At 46.5% G+C, this 26190-nt stretch overlaps 1 protein-coding gene across 3 annotated transcripts in view; it reads right to left on the bottom strand.

The window, feature by feature from the left end:
- The window catches only part of LOC131838970 (cationic amino acid transporter 3-like), a 39720-nt gene extending 16738 nt beyond the window's left edge, over positions 1–22982 (bottom strand). The window contains exons 1-2 of one of the 3 annotated variants that reach the window (XM_059185896.1): positions 22870–22982; positions 20740–20822 (exon numbers count right to left, since the gene is read on the bottom strand). The gene's annotated coding sequence lies outside the window, so the exon portion shown is untranslated. Of the gene's footprint in view, positions 1–11182; positions 11277–20739; positions 20823–22869 lie in introns of those variants that run through there. The other 2 variants (XM_059185897.1, XM_059185898.1) reach the window with 2 other exon arrangements.
- Positions 22983–26190: the final 3208 nt, after the last annotated feature.

Here is a 26190-nt window from a genome sequence, read left to right as displayed (position 1 = left end):
ACCAAATGATGGAGAATAAAGAAGCTGAGAAAAAGAGAAACAAGTACTGGATTACAGGGGGAGAATTTGAGAGATAAGTGATACCATAAGATGAAACAATATTAGAATGATTGGGACCCCAGAAGACGAGGAAAGAGAGAAAGAAGCAGAACGTTTATTGAAGCAAATTACAATAGAGAACTTCCCTAATAGGAAGAACGAAAAGGGCATCAAAATCTAGAAGGCACAGGGAACTCCCCTCAAAATCAATTAAAATAGGTCACCACTCCAAAATATAATAGTGACATTTACAAATCTCAGAGACAAAGAGAAAATCCTGAGAGCAGCTTGGGACATGAGGTCAGTAACCTAAAAGTGTAGAAGCAATAGATTGGTAACAAAGCTACTCACAGAGAAGTGGCAGGCATGAAATGACTGGCATGATATAATCAGGATGCTAAATGAGAAAAAGATCCAGCCAAGAATACTTTATCCAGCTAAAATTTCATTCAAAATAGAATGAGTGATAAAAAACCTTCCAGGACAATCAGAAATTAAAGAATTTGTGATCACCAAACCAGCCCCACCAGAAATATTGAAAGGGGTCCACTAAGCAAAGAGAGAGCCCAAAAGTAACATAGACCAGAAAGGAACAAAGACAATATACAGTAAGAGTCAACTTACAGGTAATAAAATGGCACTAAATTCATATCTTTTGATAGTTATTCTGAATGCAATTGGGCTAAATGCCCTAATCAAAAGACACAGGGTATCAGACTGGATTTAAAACAACAACAAAAACACCAAGATCCCTTGATATGCTGTCTGCAAGATACTTATTTTAGACCCAAAGACACCTCCAGATTGAAAGTGAGCTGCTGGGGCGCCTGGGTGGCTCAGTGGGTTAAGGCCTTTGGCTCAGGTCATGATCCCAGGGTTCTGGGATTGAGACCCGTGTCGGGCTCTCTGCTCAGCAGGGAACCTGCTTCCTTTCCTCTCTCTCTGCCTGCCTCTCTGCCTACTTGTGATCTCTGTCAAATAAATAAATGAAATCTTTAAAAAAAAAAAAAGAAAGAAAGAAAGTGAGGGGGTGTCCAATATGCTAATGGACATCAAAGGGAAGCTGAGGAGGCAATCCTTACATTAAAAAAAATTAGATGTTAAACCAACTATAACATAGTTAAACAGTCTATCCAACAAAAAGATCTGAAAATTGTAAATATTTATGCCCCCAACATGGGAACAGCCAAATACATAAGCCAATTAATAACAAAATCAAAGAAAGACATCAAAAATAACATAATAATAGTTTAAGACTTTAACACTCCCCTCACTGCAATGGACAGATCATCTAAGTAGATCAACAGGAAATAAGGGCTTTGAATGACAAACTGGATCAGGTGGACTTCACAGGTATATTCAGAACATTCCATTCTAAAGCAAAAGAATACACACTCTTCTCCAGAATACACCACATACTTGGTCACAAATCAGGTCTCAACTGGTACCAAAAGATTGGGATAATTCCCTGTATATTTTCAGACCACAATGTTTTGAACTGAAAATCACAAGAGGCAAGTTGGAAAGAATTCAAATACATGGAGGCTAAAGAGCAACTAAAGATTGAATGGGTCAACCAGGAAATTAAAGAAGAATTGAAAAAATTCATGGAAACAAATGAAAATAAAAACACAACTGTTCAAAATCTTAGGGATGCAGCAAAGGCACTCCTAGAGGGAAGTATATAACATAAAAGACTCCCTCAAGAAACAAGAAAGTTCTCAATTACACAACCCAACCTCACACCTAAAGGAGCTGGAGAAAGAACACCAAATAAAGCCTAAACCCAGAAGGAGAAAAGAAATAATCAAATTTAGAGCAGAAACCATGAAATAAAACCAAAAGAGCAGTAGAACAGATCAACAAAAGTAGGAGATGGTTCTTTGAAAGAACATAAAAAGATTGGTAAAACACTGCCCAGAATTATCAAAAGGAAAAGAGAAAGGACCCAAATAAATAAAACCATGAATGAAAGAAGAGTGATCACAACCAACACCAAAGAAATAAAACAATTATAAGAACACATCATGAGAACTATATGCCAACAAATTAGGCAATCTGAAAGAAATGGATGCATTCTTAGAGATGTATGAACTACCTACACTGAACCAGGAAGAAATAGAAAACCCAAACAGACCCATAACTGGCCAGGAAATGAAAGCAGTCATCAAAAATCTCTGAAACAAACAGGAGTCCAGGGCCAGATGGCTTCCCAGGGAAATTCTACTATACATTTAAAGAAGAAATAATATATATTCTTCTGAAGCTGTTTCCAATAAATAGAAATGGAAGAAAAACTTCCAAGCTGTTTTTAGGAGTCCAGCATTACCTTGATCCCAATACCAGACAAAGACCCCACCAAAAATGGAGCATTAAAGACCAATATCACTGATAAACATGGATGCAAGAATTCTCACCAAAATATTAGCCAATGGGATCCAACAGTATGATAAAAAGATTATTTACCATGACCAAGCAAGATTTATTCCTGGGCTGCAAGGATGGTTCAATAACCACAAATCAATCAATGCGATACACTACATAAATAAAAGAAAGGACAAGAACCATATAATCTCTCAATAGGTGCAGAAAAAGCATTTGACAAAGTACTGCATTCTTTTTTTTTTAAGATTTTATTTTTATTTATTTGACACAGAGAGAGAGATCACAAGTAGACAGAGACAGAGGGGGAAAGCAGGCTCCCCGCTGAGCAGAGAGCCCAATGCGGGACTCTATCCCAGGATCCTGAGATCATGACCTGAGCCGAAGGCAGTGGCTTAACCCACTGAGCCACCCAGGTGCCCTACAGCATTCTTTCTTAATTAAAACTCTTCACAGTGTAGTGATAGAAGGAACATGCCTCAGTGTCATAAATGCCATCTATGTAAAGCCCAGAGTGAATATCATTCTCACTGGGGAAAAATTGAGAGCTTTTCCCCCAAGGTCAAGAACACAGCAAGAATGTCCACTATCAGCACCACTATTGAACATAGTACTAGAAGTCCTAGCCTCAGCAATCAGACATTGAAAAGAAATAAAATCCATCCTAATTGACAAAGAAGAAGTCAAACTCTCAATCTGAGCAAATGACATAATACCTTATGTGGAAAACCCAAAGACTCCATCCCCAAATTGCTAGAACTCATACAGGAATTTAACAAAGTGGCAGGATATAAAATCAATGCAGAGAAATCAGTAGCATTCCTATATAGAAACAATGAGACAGGAGAAAGAGAAATTAAGGAGTTGATCCCATTTACAATTGCACCCCAAACCATAAGATACCTAGGAGTAAACCTAACCAAAGAGGCAAAGGATCTGTACTCAGAAAACTATAGAACACTCAGGAAAGAAATTGAGGAAGACACAAAGAAATGGAAAAATATTACGCACTCATGAATTGGAAGAACATACATTGTTAAAATGCCTATGCTACCTAAAACAATCTACACATTCAATGCAACCCCTAGCAAAATATCATCAACGTTTTTCACAGAACTGGAACAAATAATCCTAAAATTTGTTCAGAAACAGAAAAGACCCTGAATAGTGAAAGCAATGTTGAAAAAGAAAGCCAAACTTGGTGTCATCACAGTCTTGGACTTCAAGCTCTGTTACAAAGCAGTAATCATCAAGACAGTATGGTACCAGCACAAAAATAGACACATAGATCAATGAGAGAAAATAGAGAACCCAGAAATAAACTCTTGACTCTATGGCCAACCAATCTTTGACAAAGCAGGAAAGAATATCCAATGGAAAAAACACAGTTCCTTCAACAAATGGTGCTGGGAAATTGGACAGCCACATGTAGAAGAATGAAACTGGACCTTTTCCTTATACCATCCACAAAAATAGACTCAAAATGGATGAAAGACCTCAATGTGAGACAGGAGTCCATCAAAATCTTTGAGGAGAACACAGGCAGCAACCTATGTGTCCTTGGCTGTGGCAAGTTCTTGATAGAGATTTCTCCAAAGGCAGGGAAACAAAGGCAAAAAGGAACTGTTGAGACCTCATCAAGATAAAAATTTGGGGGCACCTGGGTGGCTCAGTGGGTTAAGCCTCTGCCTTCAGCTCAGGTCATGGTTTCAGGGTCCTGGGATCCAGCCCAGCATCAAGCTCTCTGCTCATTAGGGAGCCTGCCTCCCCCCCCCCTCTCCCTGCCTCTCTGCCTACTTTGGATCTCTCTCTCTGTGTCAAATAAATAAACAAAATCTTTTTTAAAAAAGGATAAAAGCTTTTGTACAGCAAAGGAAAGAGTTGACAAAACCAAAAACAACTGAGAGAATGGCAGAAGATACTTGCATATGACATATCAGGTAAAGAGGTAGTATCCAAAATCTATGAAGACCTTATCAAACTCAACACCCAAAGTACAAATAATCCAATCAAGAAATGGTCAGAACAGACATTTCTCCAAAGAAGACATACAGATGGCCAACAGACACATGAAAAACTGCTCAAAATCACTCATCATCAGAGAAATAGAAATCAAAACCACAATGAGATACCACCACACAGCAGTCAGAATGGCTAAAATTAACAAGTCAGGAACCAACAGATGTTGAGGATGTGGAGAAAGGGGAATCCTCCTCTACTGTTGGTAGGAATGCAAGCTGCTGCAGTCACTCTAGAAAGAGCATGGAGGTTCCTCAAAAAGTTGAAAATAGAGCTACCCTATGACCTAGCAATTGCACTACTGGGTATTTACCACAAAGATATAAGTGTAGTGATCAAAAGGGACACCTGCACCCCAGTGTTCATAGCAGCAATGTCCACAATAGCCAAATAATGGAAAGATTCCAGATATCCACTGACACTTGAATGGATAAAGAAGATGTGGTATATATGTATGTGTATACACACACACACACACACACACACACAAAATGGAGTATTGCACAGGCATCAGAAATCTTATCTAGAAACTAGAAGGTTTTCTGCTAAGAGAAATAAGTCAATCAGAGAAACACGATTATCATATGATCTCACTCATATGTGGAATTTAAGAAACAAAATGGAGGATCATATGGGAAGAAAGGAAAAAATGGAACAAGATAAATCCAGAGAGGGACACAAACCATATGAGACTCTAAATCATAGGAAACAAACTGAAGGTTGCTGGAGGGGAGAGGGATGGAGTGATGGGGTAATTGCGTGATGGACAGTAAGGAGGGCATGTGATGTAATGAACACAGGATGTTATATATAAAGACTGATGAATCATAGGCCTGTACCTCTGAAACCAATAACACATTATCTGTTAATCAATTGAAATTAAATAAAAAATGTTTAAAAATATTAATTGATCACTCATAGAAATAATCATAAGGACCAATGGATATCAGGCACCATTATACCTCTTTTTCTATTTTTGGATCACTTCACATTTTTAAAGTTATTAACAAATATGGACTAAACATAAGGAACAATGGCTATTGTGAACATGCTATTCGTATAGGAAGCTCAATAGATTAGATAAATTGCATTTCTATTTTAGTTTCAAACAAAGAAAACCCAAAGTTGTTTCTGGAAACAAGGGGATTGCAAAGCAACCTCTAAGGACTTCATTCCAAGAAACTACATAAAAGCTTTGAATAAATCTAAGGAATTCCACCTGAAGTCATTGGTTTCAGATATTTGGAGATCACCAGCTTAGCCCTCAGTTCAATTCAGCTGACATGAAGTCACATAAACTCTTGGCACATTGTTCATACTTCTTCTACCTAGTAGGTTCCTGTGGTTTGCAAATACTGAATATCCAGGGCCAGCCTCCTGCTATATACTATTTGGCCCACCCTCCTGGCCCATAACATTGGTAACTAACAACAACATGCTCTCACCTCCCACTCAGATTCACCAAGTAGCCATCAGAGAGGGTTGCCCTTCCTTGAAGGCAATGATAAAGCCCTATCACATTCTTCCTGACTGCTACATTACCCCACACAACTGAAATGGGAGAACTCTCTACTGACCTTCTGAAGATGACACTTTGCTCAAGTCTCAAAAAGACACACACAGACACACACTCACATATAACCACCTCCAAACAGGCAGTTTCTTGCACTCTATCAAATCCAAACTTCTAAGATCATATTTCTAAGTTTTTCTTTTCACTGTTTTTACCACTTTCCTAACTATTAACCTTTTCTGTGGCTCCTGCTTCAACAGGGCAAATCTTTCCCCACATGTGCACATCTTGCTGGCATTACATTAACCCTCACACAGACTTCTCTCTCTCCCTAAAATGCTTTTTCCAAACCCTGTTCAACATGACCCTACTTCCAGAAATGGCTGGCCACACCTACAGATAGGTATCAGATCTCTCCAGTATGCTCCCCTTGCCCCAGCTCTCCCCTCATTAATGTCCAGTGGCAGAACTCAAGGCCTAGAACTCTGCACTGGCAGAAATCCCAGTTAGACAGTAGGGTAGAAGTAGTAGGTAGTGAGGTGAAGCCCAGAAAAAGAGCTTTTTTTTTTTTAAATATAATTTTATTTTATTTTTTCAGTGTTCCAAGATTCATTGTTTAAGCACCAAGGAGCAGAGTTTCTGTCTGAGGATGCTTCCAGCTTCCCTCTCCCTCCCCATCTGAAGCCTGAGGTACAAAGAATTAACTGGCCACAGCCAGGGAAGTACACCCAGGGTTTATAGGCCAGATTGACAAAGTCAGAGTCTGACACAAGAACTGAAGTCCAAGACTCTTTCACCACAACAAACTGAAAGTATAAGGGAAGTAACCCAGAACAGCTCAAAGTGCACTATCTGTGACATTTATGATTTTCTCCTTATCATTCCCTTCATGTGTGACAACTGAACAGATAGACAATGCAGAGTTTTATTCCTTCTACTGCTTTACTTTATTAGTAATGCTGTATAGAATAGGATTTCACTTGTTTCAGGAGGATAGGGAAGTATCCTTGTAGTGTAAACTCCCAGAGAAAAGTTGTTTCTGTATTTGCTATCATTTTGCCTACTGTATGTAAATAACAGTCTAAGGAGAAATTGGATGGCCTCTCAAGTAGAAACCACACAAGTTTCTAAGTGAGAAAGACTGGACTCAATCTGTTAAAATTCAGGTTTCAACTAAGTATAAATGTATACAAAGGAAAATTCAGGAACTACAGAGATTCTTTGTGCAAAACAATTCAAGCAAAAGCACCATTTCTCTTCCCTCAATATATCAACATCACCACCATTACTCCCAAATCATCACAGACTCAGTTATACACAGTGCAAGACAATGGTGGCATATACAGAATTCTCCTCTCTGGGAACTTAAAATTTAGTGCTGCATGAATATCTCTCCACCTGCCAAAATAAGTAAAAGATACACAAACTGTAAACCAGGACAAATATTCCTAAGTAATAAATGATCAGTCAAGACAAGGGCACCTCAAGATCCTACATGGCTTACTAGCTGATGAAAAGTAAAAGTACTAAGGACAGCATTCTCCAGTGTTGGCAAGACCAGTGAGAATCTTCTGTGCATCATGGGTCAGCCTGAGAAGTCTGCGTGGAAGAGGCAGGAATTACCCCATTGAGACATTGTGTATAACTGTTTCCTCAGAAAACATCAGGTCTTCATCTTGGCCATGATCCAATAAATAGAGCCTCTTTAAGCCTTCTTTCCATGCCCCTCACCAAAATCACAAAACTCCACCACACCTTAAGCCAGTAAATACAGTTTGCCAACTAGATGGATCCAGGTAAGTATTTGCTACACATACTAATACAGATCAAGATCCTAAGATATAATATTAATAATAATGATAATATTAATAATTCTCAGTTCAGGTATGTGCACAAAAGGAAGATATGAACCACTGCAATAATAATAAATGTGTAACTTCCTTCCTAGCAAAAAAGAAGTAAAGGTCAGATAATTTTCCAGAACAGATGAAAAAAAGCTAAAGTAACCAAATTCAACCCATGCTAAAGAAAATAAATATCCCAACTTACCTCTCAGGAGTCTTCTAAAAACAACCTCACTTACCAGGCACCCTCCCACCTAGGACCCTACTTTGTACTATATTCTGTTTCCATGTTACTTGGAAGAATCCTTTGTCTCCCTCTCTAAAGTAAAAACTCCTTAGGTTAGAACCTGCTTCATGTTCTCTCCATGAGGCCAGAAACCCAAATTCTGCAAGTAATACTTACTAGGGGCAACCAAGACTTGAACCTGAAGGCATGGCAGCCCCCAAACTGTCTGCCAATGCATTAGACCAAGAGGAAACACGGCCACTTCCTCCAACTCACCTACCTACCTTACCACCCCCACGAACTGTACAACCCTAACCTGTACCACCCCTACACATCTCAAATCCCACCCAGGCTGGCAGAAGCTGAATGCCAAGTCACTGAAAACCCATCACGAGGGAGACTAACATGCTCCACACCAACTGTATGCACACTAAATCCATCCACCCCAATGTAGACCCAAATCAATGTAGGTGTAGACACAAACATTTTACCTCCAGCCTACAAAATCATATGAAGGCTCTGCTGGCAGCAACAGTAGGCTGGTATCATTGCACCATTATGTGAGTAAGCAGTCAGATAGCCAGAAGTTCTCTAGAGGCTCTGTAGACTTCATATTATCCAATATCATTCTGGGATGTTATGAACAGGTACCTTTTCTTAGTCCTTCTGGGATAGCATCAGAAAAGACAGAGTGAAAAGTAGTGTTCCTCATTCATGATTTGATACATTTACAGGATTAGTTTCAGTCAGAATCCAGTTCTGGAAATTCTTCACATTTCCATCAGGCCAAAACAAGAGACCAAATTGACAAATCAGATGAGCCTGAGCTGCTGCTTCTAGAGGTCTTCAGAAACTAGACGGGTTACCAGCAAGAACCAGAATGAGATTTTCCAAGCAGAAAGAGCTGGGAAAGCCAGGAAGGGCATTCAATTAAGGGATTAGAAAGTGATGGGATACATGGATATCAACAGTGAAAATCTCTATCTTTTCTATTTCCTCCTATGATTCTCTGCTCCGTTTTCTCAATCCTGAATCTTGCTAACACAGAGCACCTAACAAAAGTCCTCAGGAGAAAGCAGTAGAACATAATCCATCGTGTGCCCATCTCATTTTCCAAACTATAACTATAATGTAGGAGAGTACTGATACAGTCTTTTTTTTCCAAGAAGCCTTACTAAACAGATTTTTTCCCCCAAATCCTTCCTTTCTTTGTAAGAACAGAATCCAGAAATCCATCCAGTTGTCCCATCAATCACTATATTCTGTCTGTACTTTGAGACTAGTGGTTATGTGTGGTCAGTGCCCATGGCTCCTTCCTTCATATAGCTTCTCCCAATACACCCCCTCAGTAATACACTGCATACAAGGTGACTTAGGAAAGGCCAACTGTCTCTCTGGATATCTTCCTTCATACCTTCAACGTGTCCTTCTAACCTATTGTGAAAAAACTCACCCATCTCTGTCTCTCCATCCTATATCACCAGGCTTGGCTTGGTCCCTGAAATAGCCCTCGGTGGCTGCTCCACACCACCATCTCCCCTGGAAAGTTAATTGTTTTGTTTTGTTGCAGGAAAGATACCAGATGATCTCAGTCATATGAAAGTTGTATCCTGCCTCAAAGTCCTGAGCTCTTCTCCAAATAGATCCATACAACTTCTCTGCCAAGATACACCTGCCTCACCCCAGCTCAGGCAACATAATCTACAAGGAAGAATCTCTGCCACTACTTTTTTTAAATTAAAATATAATGTATTATTTCCTTCGGGGTACAGGTCTGTGATTCATCAGTATTACACAATTCACAGCTCTCACCATAGCACATACCCTCCCTAGTGTCTATCCCCCAGCTGCCCCATCCCTCCAACCTCCTCTTCTTTTTAAGGGACACTCTTGTATCCCTCTTCCTAGTTCTTTCTCATCACCACTCTTTTTTTGCAATTTCTATAACAATCAAAGAAAAAAAGGGACAAGGATAAACTAAATGAATATTAACCAAAAATCATATTTATCAATTTGGAATATACTTAGTGAAGAAATTGGCCTTTCCAAGTGTTTTGTTTCGACTAAAGTGAAAATGAATCTGCCCTCTGGAGGCACATAACACATATCACTTGATAATGAAGAGAACTAGACCAAGAACTGCTAGAGGGCAGGAGAAAGACAACCTAGAAATCAACATTTGCCACATGTAATCAAAAAAAAAAACAGGTGTCCTGCATGGATAAGAGTTGTCTGGGCTTCTGGTGTTGGGGTGCTACCCAGAGTATCCATGGCAGTAGGGAGGTGGACAGGATAGAGAACAGCTTAAGGGTGAAGGGCCTTCCAAATTAAACACAATAAATGTGTTTTGTGATAACAGCAAACTGCCTCTTGGTAACTTAGCATTTTAATGACCACCAGGCAGCCACACCCCTGGAGACCATGGTATCTTTCCTCCTACAGCATGACCTGGCCTATAATGAATCCCCACCATAACATTTTTAAATTAGATAAGAAAGGCGGGAAGATACACCTTCAGCGGTTATAAAAATAGATATTTAGTTCCTTGAGCCTAGAGAGAGAAGACCGCAAATCCTCTTTGGTGATGGGAACCCCCTCATCACATTGGATCTGCTATTCTGCAAAGTGCACATCGATGTCTACCCACAGACACTTTCAAACTCTCCACTGAGAAATGAGGCAAAACATGAAGGAGGCAGCAAAGCCCCGTGGAAAAAATCTTCATTCATTCCAGAAACACGTGTAAGCCTGTGGGAAAGACAAGGATGAAGAAAGCAAGCTCTGCACCAGCTCAGAAAGGAAAGACTAGGCAGGAGGACAGGGCCTAGAAGTGGGGAGGACCCCAGAGGAGAAGCTGCAAGGAATAACCTCCCCTAACTCATAGTTTGCTCATCAGAGCTGAGAACCTTTCTGGGCGGGAGGAGAACAGAGTGTAGACCTCCATATCACTCTGACCCCAGTAAACCTACCTGCCCTTCCCAAACTCACAAGGTACTAGTCTACATCCCCAAGCCAAGGTCTAGCTCTGGTACGATGAAGAACCCTGCACTCCAACCCCACACAGCTTCGATAGCTGGAGACATTCCAAGCCCAGTCTTCTTTCTTCCCGGCTCTGTCTCAACTTTCCTGCCAACTCTACAAACAGGAGAAATCACTTACCAATGGGCTTCTTCTGCCTCAGAGGAGAAACACTTAAGAAGGAAGGGCAAGCCAAACCCAGGAAGAGGGAAGGAGCTGGACCAGACAGAGTCAGGAGTAGGAGTGGATCTAACAAGGTGCCCTCAGGATATTGAGGTCCTGGATATGTGGGGCCCTCCTGGAGTAGGAGCCTCGGGAGTGTGAGTACTGATAAGGCTGGGCCCCGGGAAATTGGGACCAAAGCACTTCAGAAGTGGCCTAGGAAGGATGTGACAGTAGGAAGGAGATAATTTAGCTGGAATTCTGGAGGAAGGATAAAGGTGGGCAATGGAAGACCAGTGGGGCCCTGCATGGGTGAGGAGGTGACCAAGGGCTCAAATGGGGCTTTGCTGAGACTTTGTTGGGAGCAAGAGGTGAATTTAGATGTAAACAAGCTTTCCAAGGTCCTGGGTATGAAGGAGGTCTAGCTGGTAGGAGGAGAGTGTGGGGAGCCTAGTAGAGCTCAGGCTGTGGCATTTGGAGGCCAATCCCAGATCCAGTGAAAGAGCCCACTCAGCAGTCCTGTAACCAAGGACAGAAGCACCACCCTCACTCAGCTGCCTATTCCAGAATCTTCTACAGGTTCCTCCACCACCACCATCCATCCTGGCCCTCAACCATATTTCCAATCATGCCAGGAACAAAACTAAAAGGGAACTGGTTCAAGCTTTATCACAAGGGATTTCCTGAGACAGTCACTCAGTGTTCACAGCATATTCTGACTGAATGAGCATTGAGCCTTGTGCTGGAGGAAGTAAGGATATGGTGCTTAGTTATAGAGCTTCCTATTCTAGACATTCAAAATGTAGCACTTCCAAGGCTCTGAAACAGTGACCAAAAGAAGGTGACTTGATCTTCCCAGAACATTAATCTTCAAACAAAGGCAAGACTTCTCAGAGGAGGAGAAGGTGGGACCTAAGTGCTTTGAGACCCAGAGCTGAATGCACAAGTGATGGCTCCACAAGCCATGGGTCACAAGGAAAATGAGCACCACTGCCTCTACTTAGTACTGCTGACATGCCTCTAAACCCTCAATTATGTGCCTTAAGGACTTGGGGTGGAGGTGGAGCGAGGAAAGAGGAAGGTAACAGTAGGTCCCTAAAGAGACTGAGTCTATACTAAGATAGAGCACTGAACTTGGAGCAGAAAGAATTGCTCCAGATCTCAGGAAGAACCTCCTACGAATCACACTGGTCCTGCCCTAACACATCTGCAGGAGGCATGGGCCAAGGACACTAACTGAGCACCTCTTGTGTTCCAGATGCTTTGCTGGGTAGGAGAGGAGTGGCCCAACCAAGACTACAGAGCCAGAATTCCTAGAGGCAAAAGGGCAGGTAGGACTGGAAGGATGGCTATCATGATATAAGAGTAGGGAAGAGGCATCTGGATGTTTGATCTATGTCTATTCCAGCAGTCCTGGGCTGTCTCCCCTGCCTTAGCAGGGATTTCCCCAGATGGGCACCTGCTTGAGTACAGGAAGGGCAGGTGCAGGGGAGGGTCTGTCTATCTGTACATCTTGTCCCCAGAGCAACTCCTTTCTCTCCATGCAATTCGCTGTCTGCTGGGTAGAGGGTGGGACGCTAGGGGGAAGCCCAGGGCCCCCAGGTAAGGAAAAGAACTGGCTCAGGCCCTTCTTTCCCTATCTCCCTCTGGCCAGCTGCTGTGGGCTGGCAGCCTGGAGGCCCTAGGGCCTTGCATTAGGCATGGCCCAGCCCAAAGGTTCAGGGGTGGTACCTTGAGCCTGGCCACTACAGGCCTCGTGCCTCCAGCCCCTGTTGTCTCCAGATACCCCATCATGGACGAGGCTATGTTCCCTCTGTTCCCTTGTATGCTACTGTCCACCCTACTTGCCCAGTGGAGAGGGAAGCCCCCTGAACTCCTTCTAGCCACTTCCAGGTCAGGCCCCGACCCCGTGCAAGTCCAGCCTAAGCTGCATTCCCCTTCTTTGCCTCCCAGTGTCCATTCCAGCTGGTGCCAGAGCCCTTAGCCATGCTCCAGCCCCCGGCCCTGCCCATCGAGGTGGACTTGCTCCCTCTTCCTGCTGTACCCCAAGAGTTCAACGCGACCTCTGCTGCCCTTGCTGCTGTGCCTCTGCCCAGCCATGCCAACAGAGGACACAGCGGCTCTGTAGTACCCCCTGCCACCCCCATTGGTGGTGTCGCCCAGTGCATAGGCCGCGTCCACCTCTGCCACCACCATCTCTGCGGCCACCACTGCTGCCGTAGTAACGACAACTTCAATGGTGGCCATGACTGGGTGTCATCCATCTGGGAGAAGAAGACGAAGAACAAGGGGTCCTACATGTGTGCCCTGAGCACCAAGGAGTTCCAGAACAGCTACAAACTCAGGAGGCAGAGGCCATCTGCACAGGAGCCAAGGCTGTCGAAGTCCCCCACGTGCTATGGAGATGCCCACTGTGGTGCCCCTGACCTCCTGAGCATCCCCAGCTGAGTGGAGCCACTAGGGGAGGGGCAGAAGCAGTTGAGGGGGCAGAGAGGCCGCAGGGGTACAGGACCACAGGTAGCTGGTGGCAGGGGACAGGGACCATCTCAGGAGGGTGCACCTTGGGTAGCACACCTGTGAGGTGCAGCAAGGCCTTCCATGGTGTCTTCCATCTGAATCTAGAGGAGCTGTGCCGCTGGGACTAGGAGCCCTGCCCTTGCCCGGTGTGCCTGCGACGCGGCAAGCACAAGGACCCCATAAGCTACCGCATGTGCTCAGGACAGGAGGCACAGTGCACAAGACCTACAGCTGCTCCCAATGTGGCCAGAGCTTCCTTCTCAAGATCCCTTCAGCAGTCATGCTCCACAGTGACCTCTTCTCTGTACCTCTGCCCTGCCCTTCCAGGTCTGTGAGCCTTCTCCACGATGCTCCTTGCTCCCCTCCTTCCTCACCCCTCCCACTACTGTCTGTGGTTCCTCAATACATCGCCCCCCATTACTGTATTTGTTTTTTACCAGGGGGAGACAGGGGAAGAAAGAGGGGAATCAAAAAGTCTACCCAAAGTGGGGAAGGGGTAAGATTAGAGAAGGAGAGAAGCAGGGAACACAAGGGTACAACCTTCACAAGGTGGGGATGTTTGGGTTCAGGCTCTAAACATCATCCTACTTAAGATCCATCAGGGTAAAACAAGTCATGGGAGAAAAATAAGGAACCGCCAGAGCCAGAGGCAGGATAAGAGATGTAATTTTAAGGCAGCAGGGTAACCAAGGGAACCAGTCACTATAGGATATCCTGGAAGTGGATGGACTAGACCCGCAGTGACCCCCATCCCTTGTCCCCCAAACTCCATCCCTGACCACTTCTTTTCATCCAGTTCTCACAGGAGACAAGCTGTGGCCCTGGCCAAGTCACCTTGTTCCGGTGTGCCCTGCATGTTCCCTCTCTTCTCTCTGATTGCATGGACCTATTACAATAACTGGTCCAGGGTTGGGGGAATGCAGAGGAATCAGAGGTGGGGCCCGAAGTCTCTCCATGGGGGGCAGAATGGGGGGAACTTGCAGGTGGAGCCCAACCAGATGATGTCACAGGAAGTGTCTGCACCTTCAGGAGGGGAGGAGGAAAGAGGAGAAGAGGCAGGGATGTGAGGCAGAGACAGGGGGAGAGGCTGAGAGTCACAGAGATAGGAGAAGCAGGGAGAGAAATGGGAGGCAGAGCAGAGAGGGACCAGAGGGGCGGGGGCAGCACAGGACACAGACAAGAGGAGATGCAGGGCAGACACTGAAGCTCACAGGGTGAGACTCAGACAGATGTGATGGGAAGAGAGACCCTCAGACTCTGAGGAAGGGATGCGGGGAGAGGGACAGCCAGAAGGGAGAGCTGAGGCCAGACCCAGTCCTGGGACATCTCAGACCACAGAATATCTGCAGTCAGACAGACAGACAAACAGGACCAGACAGACAGACGTGCTGATGGGGTGAAGGTGAAGGAGGCCAAGCTGGAAGGAAGCAGACAGGGCTGCAGGGAGGAGGGTGGGAGGAGCAGAGAGAGAGTAGGAGGCAGGGGGTCAGCAGGAGGTGAGAAGCCAGACAGGGAGGGGGCTGCATAGATACTCGAGGAGCCTCTTTCCTCTCACCTGGCTCATTCCAAGCCCTGGCCCCTCTCAGGTGCTGCTGCTGCTGCTGCTGCTGGAAGGGTCCAGAAAGCTAATTGGGTGGGGCTGCCTCCCAGTGTCCACCTGGGGTCCCAGAGGCTCTGCATGAGTATGGACCCCGAGTAACCCCCCCATCCAGTGCTGCCATGCTAAGAGGCCTGAGCTCAGCCCTCATTTCTCAGGGTTCATGCAGCCTGACACTCCCAGGGGAGTGGGGGCTAAGGAGAAAGAGAAACTGAGGCAGGCAAGGGAGGCTGACAAGGTCTGGAGATGGTGCTGGGACAGACTGGTTAGGGAAACCATGGAGGAGAGGGAGGAGAGGTGGAGGTCTGGGACTGGGTCTGCATGGAGAGCTGAAGGACCACGCACAGTATGAGCAAATAACCTTACTAGTGACTGTCCATTAATTTGGAGTCAACAGTGTAGAAAACATTGTAGACCGCCTTCTGAGCAGTCATCATCCATGACCTCAAGCAGCTCCTCACTAAAGGGCCCCCACAAATACACATATGAAGTCCACAAAAGGATAAACTGAGGCAGCGAATAGTGACCTTGAGATCAGTGTACATGCTTAAATCTAGGTTTTAAGGGACCAGTGATGGAGAAATCAGCCAAGTGCATAGACCTAAGACTTAGCATGTGAAGCTGGACTCTGCCTTTTCCCCCAGGCTTTCTTGGTATTCTGCAAAGACCAGCTCCCCCAGCTCCTCTCTGGGCAGGGGAGACCCTAAGAACATTAACTCAAGCAATCTAAAAGGGATTGTTCACCCACCCCCTTCGCTGCAGCAATATTTGAAGGTCCCAGAGGCCAATGTCTGGTGACACCTAGAGCCCAAGGAGTCTCTGTAGCAGCAGGAGGGAGGGTGGAGAGGGAACCTTCCAGAGAAGTTCAGCAGAGACGACCTGGGATCAAATCCTACCAGGTTCATCCCACTCCCACGGGCACAGAGAAGTGTAATAAAGTTCAGAATGTCCAGGGCTTCCATGTAATTAAATCCAGGAGCTGGTAATTACATTTCTTCTCCAAGTTCTACCAGCTACTCTCCTTGTCGCCCATGGACACACATCTTTTATGAAACACATGGCACCAGACTCGGGACTTCAGACACTGCCTCAACTAAAGAAATAGATTTAATTTTAGCAATAACATTTCGAGCACACATTAGAAAAGATTTCCTTAGAGCATGTTTGGTAAATGTTATAACCAGAGAAATACACAGCCACACACACTCTTACCACACGTGAACAGGAAAGGAAAGCCTTCATTGACTGCTATTTATTTGCCTGTGGGATGGGAGTCCGGATGACTTTTCCCACACCAGAAAACATAATGCAGTATCTATAACGGGGAGAAATAAATTCCCCTCTGACCCTGAGCTCTAGAGTGGAGATAACTGTTGCCCTCCCCCCGTCATGACAAACATTCTGAGGAAGCATGACACAGCCCGGAGGGAAGACCCCACATGCAAATGTCCAGTTTGCTGTCCTGTCTCCCAAGGCCTCCCTCTCTTGGAGTTCCTGTACCCCAAGGGAAGAGAAGACAGGGCCCTGTTCTATAGGATGTGAGAAGAGAGAACACAAGAAACATGAAGTTAAAAAAATAAAGGCATGCACTAAGAGTTTTTAGCCAGGTCCTCCAGTGCTGACTGTGGAAAGGAGGATGGGCGCAGAGATGGAGAACGTTAAGCAAGATCAGAGGGAAGGACACGCACATTGAGAGGCTGGGGGTGCTAAGGGTTGGAAGACAAGAGGCTACAGAAGCAGGTATTAATGCTGCTATTTTAGAGATAATAAAACTAAGGCACAGCGAGGCTAATTAACAGCCCTCAAGTCACAGAACAGGTGAGGGGCAGAGCAGAGAACCACATGGCTGCACAGTGTGGCCCTCCTGCAGACTCTGCCCTGGGAAGCAGCCAGGCTCAGGGCCCAGGTGGGGAAGGGAGAAGGGACTCCCCAGAGGACCAAAGACCTGCTTCTTGGGGCCCTTCTGAGCTTGTCCTGCCCAGGAGTGCTCTGCCATGTTTAGACCTCAGCTGGGTAGGGGGGGAGGAATATCTAACCCTCTGCAGATGAGGGCCTGAACCACATCATTTATGGAAGATCTTCGAACTTTAAACACAGAATTCCATCCATGGAAGGGATGGGGGGAGGGGAGAGCCTGGAGATAGGTCTCAGAGCCTTCAGTCTTCCCACGACCCCTCCCCACCCCACCCCTGTCTCCCTTTTCCTCTTCCTATCTCCTGAGTCTCAGGGCCTCCTCCCCACCTGTCCAGGCCCTGCTTGCTGAATCCCCCAGCCATGGCTCCCTAGGCTATGTGGTCCAGGCTTATCATCCTCACAACCTAGCAGGAGACATCAAGACCAGCAGTCAGCCCTGTTCCCAGCATTCCTAGCCCAGGCTCACTGTGGAGCTACAACCCTGGCACATTTTACTTTGAGGCCCTGCATCCAGCAGACCCTGCCTCTCCCATCCCCTTGCCTCCCTCACATTCCCAACACACACACACACATACACACACACACACACACACACACACGTGTGTACACATTCCCTCCGCATCTGTCTCCTGGGTTCACATTCCCTCCCTCAAGGTCATCTACTTAGTAAGAGCTCTGAATTCTCAGATTCTCTCCTCTCTCTTACTCTCATTCTCCTTGTCTCCTAGGAAACCGTCTAGACTTCTGTGTCTTTCTCCACATTCGCTCCTGTGGTCATTGTCAGTCTCCCATCATCTGACTCATGGGGTCCAGTCCAGCTGCCCTTGATGCACTCAGCTCACATACATTTGCTGAGGGAGAGCCCAGAGCACTGTGTCTGTCTGTCCTGCAGTCAGCCTCCTCTTCTCCAATGTCAGGGAGCTCCCCTAGGCCAGGGCCCCTGGTCCTCCATCTGGGCCTCCCGCGGGTGTCCAGCACACACAGACAGGGTGGAGTGTGGGGCTCACTGCTTCTGCTCCCAGGGAGAAAGGAGGGAACTGAGAAAGGAGCCCAAGCGGGGACAGCACCTGAGCCTGCACGGCCCTGCGAGCTCAGTGTCAGGGCAGCAGGGGCTGGAGGGAATCCAAGTCTAGGGGGCACTGCTTTCCTTTAGAAACCCCAGGACACCTGCGTGTGTGTGTGTGTGTGTGTGTGTGTGTGTGTGTGTGTGTGTATACCTGACACACAGGGAGGGAAGAGGAGGCTGTGGGTCTGAGGCTCCAGGAGTGCAGGTCCTGTTTGGAGAGGAGAGTCCTGGGGGACTGGGGAGTCCCAGACCCCCTGCTGCTCCCACACACAAGGTCCCATGACCACAGGGACAGAGGGCAGCCAGCGCGGCCACCGCAGGATGGATCCAGGTTGGACTTTGGGCAATGCCTCCTTCCGCTCTGGGTGTGAGTTGGCTCATTCACATGGTTTCCTGGGTCCTGCAGTTCAATCCAGGCTCATCTTACCCTCTTGTCCACACGCACAGCATCTCCTGTGTTCAGAGCTTAGACCATAATTTAGGCTGAACTATATGGAATTCCTGATAGTTAATATTTTCTTACTCAATCTGTTCCTTTAGTTATTGTCTTTTCTAAACATTTTATTTTACCTCCCGGCGAAGGGCCAGGGGAGCGGAGTGAGGAAGGGCAGACACGAAGAGCTCATAGACACTGGCACACACTGGGTGCCGAGGCTGTGGCCGTCCCACCACAGCCCCATGAAGGATTTCCCGCAGCCCCAACAGGCATTCCCCACCTGGTACAGGTGAGTGAGTCCAGGTGAGGAGGCTACACGGGGAGGAACAGGGCTGGGATCCAAATTAGCCTAAATTTTCTGTTTCCCCACTGCCCCCCACCACCAGGGAAGTCCTGGCAGAGCCCGGGAACCAGAAGGCACTGCCTGCAGCTTCAGGACAGGAAGGGAGGGGAGGAAACAGGCCACACTGCATCTCAGGGGCAGGGGCAGAAGAGCCCCATGGCAGGGGTGAGGGCAAAGCCCGGGGAGCACACCTGTAACCCAGCTGGATAAGAGAACCTGGGCAGAAACACACAGAGGGCAGGGAGGAGCCTAGAGGGGGCAGCAGCCAAGGGCAGAGCCTGGGAGGGTAAAAGGAGAATTTTCAGGGGAGGCCAAGGCGGGTGTGGGCAGAGCAGAAGGGCAACGATGTGGAGGCACCAGGCCTGCTGCAGAGGGTCGGCATGGGGAGGAAAGATAAAGGCCAGGGGAAAGGATGGAAACAGGAGGGAGGGAGGGAGCCTGTGGAGGAGATGTGGGCCTGAGGCCAATGGAGGAGCCCAGGGTCAGAGGCAGGGTGCACTGAGAGGGGGAGCTGGAGTCTGGCCAAAAGGCGGGTAGGGTGGCAAGGCTGGGGAATGAGTGAAGGTAGGGCACACACACACAACAGACAAAGTACATGCGCGCGTGCACACACACACATGCTGCCTTCCACCCCATGCAGCCAAATGAAGTACACAAAAGCAGCCAAGACACCACTCACTCATGAGACACACAAGTGCACACAGGCGTTCAGACAGACCAATAGGCCATCACCCACACAGATGGACACACAACAGCCTGGACACACAAAGCTCCCTGGATGTGCCCCTCACTTGCCTCAACAAATGTAGACACACACACACACACACACACACATACACACACAGGGAATATGCACACTTGGACACCCACTTCTCCAGAGGACTGTGCACACACACATCACTGCCTGACACATCTCAGGGCTCCCTCCAGTGGCTCAGTTCCAATTCCAGCAACTTCAGATCCCCAGCCTGGCAGTGAGTATCTGCCTCCCTCCTCTCCCCTACCTGCTGGTGCCCCAGTCCAGCTGCTGATTCTCGCCCAGCTCAGCTATCTCCTGCCTAGCGTAGGGTTGGCCCATCCTGCTTCAGAAACAACACAGAGAGCTTCTCCTCCTCTTGTCCTCCATCCCTGCCCTGCTGGGTTTCTCCTTCTACACCCCCTCCTGACTCTCTTCCTCCAGGCAGCCTTCCCTGATGAACTCACTGGCTCTGATTCTGAAATTTTCCTGGTCCTAAACACCTGTGGGTGTGTGCTGGGTAAGTGTCACCAGGTTACTCTGCATAGGAATGGGCAGGGAGGGGGACTGTCAGCTCCCCAAGGGCAGGACCCCTTGACCCAGTATTTCAGGCAAATGCCAGCCCTCCCCCACCAGCACCAAGCTGGGCATGTTCCTGGGCATTCTGCTACCTGGTTGTAACAAACACACAGAAAAATGACACTGGGACTGCCACAGCCACAAAGAAGGTCCTTTCTGTCACAGGCTACAAGTGTTACCTTTATAATGACCTTTAGAACCATGCAGGAGGAAGCAGGACCTCCATTGTGTCTTCCCATATCTACCTGGTTTTCCTCTGGTAATAGTGCTTCTCAGCAGGGTCCTCAACACCTTCTCCAGCCTCAGAGAACACTGGGCCTGCCCTAAAGGACCCACTGACCCACTTACCTATCCAGAAGAAACACTTCCATCCTTGGGGGAGGGGGAGCATGACTCCAACTTCACAAACTCAGCCTGGGCTTGGGCACTAACTGCAACAAAAGGAATGAGTTAGAAGCAGTCAGAACTTTCCAGTACAAGGGGTCTGAGAGCCTCAGCCACTGTGACCTTCAGTAAGAATGCACCCATGGCCTCACCAGACACCTCCAGGAGACAAGGACTTGTTCTGGACGTGTCTGGGTAATCCCAACTAGAGACAGAGGTTGTCAGTGTGACTCTGGTCATGCCAGCCTCAGCAGGGGGCACACAGGGACTTATGGGGACTCTCAGGACCTCAGGCAGAATGGGTGGCGCCTAGAGTTAGGAACTGCAGCCTGCTTACAACATTCCTGAATCCTGGGGTGGAGCTGGGGAATGCAGGCCAAACACTACACAGTCTGGCCTCCCTCCCACGCTGGCCCCACCTTTACATCACCCTCTCTGGTCAGAGCAGGACCTCTGAGCTCCTGCAGTGCAGCCCTGAGAGCAGGCCTCAGGACCCAGGCTCCACCCAGCCTCTGACCAAGGACCCTGCTGCCATCCCGCTGTGAGCTGGCAGGGCAGAGACACTCACTGCTCAGGCTCCTCATCCCCCACACCCCAGCACTAACAGCCTTCCTCTCCTGGCTCCCTCCCTCCTCCCATCCCCACAGCCTGGAACATGCTGGAAATGTGCACAACTCAAAGACATCTGCCACTATGGGTCTTCAGGCTCCGCTGAGACAGTGCACGTGTGCACACACGCAAACTCACACACGTACACATGCTCACACCTGGGACAGCACACACATGCACACTCACACTCATACACACACACTCACACTCATACAAACACAGACACATGCCCTCAAAATATACACATACACACCCATTCGTCCAAACATTCTTCTGAACTCTAGTTCTGACATATTACCAATGTCTGTATTGATTAGGTCCCTAGCCTTCGGTACTGCCTCTTGTTCTTTTTTTTTTTGTGTTGAATTTTTCCTTCTTGTCATTTTGTCCAGATAAGAGTATATGAAGGAGCAAGTAAAATACTAAAAGGGTGGCAACAACCCCAGGAAAATATGCTTTAACCAAATTAGAAGAGATCCCAAATCGTGAGGGGGGAGAAAGGGGATAAAAAGAGGTTCAAAAAGGAAGAAAGAAAAAAAAAAAGAAAAAAGAAAGAAAAAAAAAAAGAAAAGAATTTTAAAAAAAAGAAAACAAATAAGAAAAATATAAAAAAGAAAAAATATATATATATTAGATTAACGGGTTAAAAAACGTTAAAAAAGAAAAAGGTAAAAGTTAAAAAAAATTTTTACCAGAAGGCGAGAAAAAAAACAAAAAATGAAAAAGAAAAAAATTAAATTAAATTAACTGCAAGACTAAAAAACATCACAGGGAAAAAGCCATGAGTTCTGTGCTTTGCTTTCTTCTCCTCTGGAATTCTGCTGCTCTCCTTGGTATTGAAACCGCACTCCTTAGTAGGTGAACTTGGTCTTGGCTGGATTTCTTGTTGATCTTCTGGGGGAGGGGCCTGGTGTAGTGATTCTCAAGTGTCTTTGCCCCAGGCGGAATTGCACCGCCCTTACCCGGGGCCGGGGTGAGTAATCTGCTCGGGTTTGCTTTCAGGAGCTTTTGTTCCCTGAGCGCTTTCCGTAGAGTTCCGGAGGACGGGAATACAAATGGCGGCCTCCTGGTCTCCGGCCCGGAGGAGCCGAGAGCCCAGGGCCCCACTCCTCAGTGTGCCCTCAGAAAACAGCGCCCAGTTACTCCCATCTGCCTGACCTCCGGGCCGCGCTGCGAGCTCACCGAGCCTGCGACCGGTTCAAGGTAACACCGAGCTGCGAGCTTACTGTCGGCTCTGTCTCTGTAGCCGGCTTTCCGGTTCCAATACCCGCAAGCTCTGCGACACTCAGACACCCCCATCCTTCTGTGACCCTGCGGGACCTGAGGCCACGCTGACCCCGCGTGGGCTTCGCCCCGGTTTAGCCTCTGGAGCGATGTCCCTCAGCGGAACAGACTTCTAAAAGTCCTGATTTTTGCCGGGAGCCGGCCCCTCCCCCCGGGGTCTATCTTCCCGTTGCTTTGGATTCACGTCTCCACCAGTCCTACCTTTCAGAAAGTGATTGTTTTTCTGTTTCCAGAATTGCTGTTCTTCTTCTCTTTGATCTGCCGATGGATTTTCAGGTGTTTGCAATCTTTAGATAAGCTATCTAGCTGATCTCCGGCTAGCTCAAGTAGTCTCAGCCTGCTACTTCTCCGCCATCTTGACTCCTCCCCTCGTCCAAACATTCTTATGTGTATGCAACACAAAGACACAGACAAACTCATTGACAGACAGACATGCAAACCCAGACTTAAACACTCTCACACACTCATCAAACACACTTGTGCACGCATACACACCACTCTAGTCCTTTCTTCTAAGGATCCAGAGCCCAGTCCTCTAGATCCTAGAGATCTAAAACGTCGGGGAAAGCAGGGAAACCCATAGAAATGCTATTTCCGTTTTCGTGGCCCACACTGGAGCCCCTCTACTCTATCTCTCCTCCTGCCACCAGGGTCTTTAGGACTGTGACCCACACTGTGGGAGTGCCACCTGCAGAGATAACTCAGTCCTTCACACAAGAAACATTTTAGAGCACCTACCTGCCATCCCCCACCCTGGCCCCACCCAGAGGCCTGCGGCTGAGGCAGACACAAGAAGGAGAAAGAACTCAGGGAAGATTCGTGCCTCAGTTGGTTAAGCATCTGCCTTTGGCTCAGGTCATGGTCTCAGACTCTAGCCCCCCATCAGGTTCCCTGCTCAGTGGGGAGTCTGCATCTCCCTCTTGGTCTCTCCCCCTTCCCTTCCTCCCTCTTCTCTCTCTCTCTCTCTCTTTCTCCTTCTCTCTCTCAAATAAGTAAAATACTTTCTTAAAGAATTTATTTAATTGATACAGAGAGTGCAAGAGAAAGCACAAGCCTGGAGCTACAGGCAGAGGGAAAAGGAGAAGCAGACTCACTCCTGAGCAAGGAGCCAATGTGGGCCCCATCTCAGGGCCCTGAGATCATGACCTGAACTGAAGGCAATGGTTAACCCACTGAACCATGCAGGTGTCCTTAAATAAGTGAAATCATTAAAAAATTTTTTTAAAAAAAGAGTAAGACTCTTATGGTGTGGTGCAAAGAGCCAGAACTCATAAGTCAAAGACCTGAGTTCAAATCCTACTTTTGTCTTTTCATATGTTGTGTTACTTTGGGCCCCTGACATAACCTCTCTAAGCCTCAGTTTCATCACTATTAATGATGTTTAAAAATGGACCTAATAATTATGTGAGGATTAAAAGACAGGTAAAGTTTCCAGGAGCAATGTCCACCCATGGGAAGTGACCCCTTCTACTTAACAGCCCCTGTAGTGAGTATCTCCCCAATACCCTTCCAGTCCTGCTGTTCCTAAAACAGAAACCCAGTCTCCTTCAGCCTTAGACCCTCTGTTGTGCACACCTGGGGAAATTTGATCTCTGATTAGCTGACTACACAGGACTCCCCTTCCCCAATCCCTGCCCCTTCAGATCCATCATACTTCTCACCCATTTGTAGACTGAGTTTTCCAAAGTAACAGTAATGCAGTTGACCATGGCCCAAATATTCGCAACGGAGCCCTAAGCCTGAGCATGAGATGGACAGGAGTGCTAATCACCCCCAGGGAGCCATGTCAGAGAAAATCAGCCTCTTAGTCTTTCAGTTTTAGCCAGCACCCTGAGCCCACAAGACTGATTAACCTTTCTTTGTATTTCTGTAGATCATGCATGTTTACCTAGAACAGAACAGAGTCCTCCTGCACATAATGAAAAGAGAATCCACAGACTCCTGCACATGCCCCTACCCTGCAGCAAGGAACCAGATCCCATTATACAACCTCCCAGAACGGAGATAATGTCTGTAGCTGGTACCTTGGAGTCTGGATGTAATCACGAAATGTTAGGGGCCTCTGGACTCCCTTTACTGATGAACTGCCCTAAGCTCCCTTAACACCCTCGCCCTGACCCCCCGCCAGGCAGAAACCTGGGAGTTGGCCCTTGGACAAGAGTCTGCTTCTCCCCAGTTGGCAGGCTTCCTGTCCAATCAAAACTTGTCTCCTGAGTATTGGCTTTTCAAGGAATGTTTTGGTTTGTTTCTTCATTTGTTTGTTGTTGTTGCTATTGTTTTGTCTTTCCAGAAACCAAAGTTTCTATGTTTTGTCTTTATCTGGTCATCGATTACTTAAGAGAACTAAGTTTTCAATAGTGAAAAAGCTAAGTTCAGGTGCCTGAGCGGTTCTGTCAGTTAAACATCTGCCTGTGGCTCAGATCATGATTTCGGGGTCCTGGCATCCAGCCGCAGGCTGTGCTTGCTGCTCACTGGGGAGTCTGGTCCCCGCTCTCTATCGGCCCCCTACCCGTCATGCAAACACACACTCTCTCTATCAAATAAATTTTAAAAATCTTTAAAAAATAAATAAAAGAGCTAACTTTTAATAACAACTATACAACCTTCTGTAGAATATCTTACTACCAGCTTGGTTAAATAGGTAATTAAATATCTAAATCCTATTTAAATGTGTTCTCAAGAATTTTCTAAGGTTTTGAACAAAATTCCCAAGATTTGAATTCTCAATAAAATATTTTTCACTAATTAGGCTTGTGTAGTTGGTATGATAAATTACATGGGAAGTGTTATCAAACACGATGATGATAAACTTTCTCAGTTCGTTCTGCAGGGATACATGCTATAACTCTTCTAGGAAACAGAAGAAATTCCCAAAGTTTTAATATGTCCTGATATAGGGTCATCACTTGACACTCTCATTACTGGAGTGCTATAGGTCACAGAAATAACAAGTTTTCCTTGTCAACTGCATTAGAGTGAATTCTCATCAGATCTTGAGCCATGACCATTCTGGAGTCTTCATCTTTTACAGATGATTACTCTGATGTTCTTGCAAAATATGACTCATCTCCAAGGAGATTCATGGAAAGGACTTTTGACAAATACAGGGTTTAGATATCTTTAAAAGAAGAAAACTAAACTGGGTAAGAATTTCTGGAATGAATGAAAAAGGTTCATTCAAACAGAAACATGAATGACTAACAGGGATCTGAATGAATGGAGGGACATGATTATACTTTTATGACTCTTCTTTGCAACTTTGCCGGCTTTCTTATGTTGGCTCTTCCAGATTTAAGGAAACTTTCTCTTATGATATCTATGGCCTACAAAAACATGATGAAATATTGCTTTGTGAACAAATAGGAACATTTAACTTTCCCCTCTTACTGAACCATCCAGATTCAGAAACTACTGTCAGTGAGAGCATTCTTTCCTTCATGGCAATTTTGGTTGTTTTCACAAGTTCAGTAAGCATCTGTTTTCCTTGTCACAGGACACAGCTGGAAACATTGGTTATTTGGC

The sequence above is a fragment of the Mustela lutreola genome, chromosome 8 (assembly GCF_030435805.1).
Source record: "Mustela lutreola isolate mMusLut2 chromosome 8, mMusLut2.pri, whole genome shotgun sequence".
In the NCBI taxonomy this organism is placed as follows: domain Eukaryota; kingdom Metazoa; phylum Chordata; class Mammalia; order Carnivora; family Mustelidae; genus Mustela; species Mustela lutreola.
Note: the sequence above shows the minus strand (reverse complement) of the source record. Positions and strands in the feature narration are given on the sequence as shown.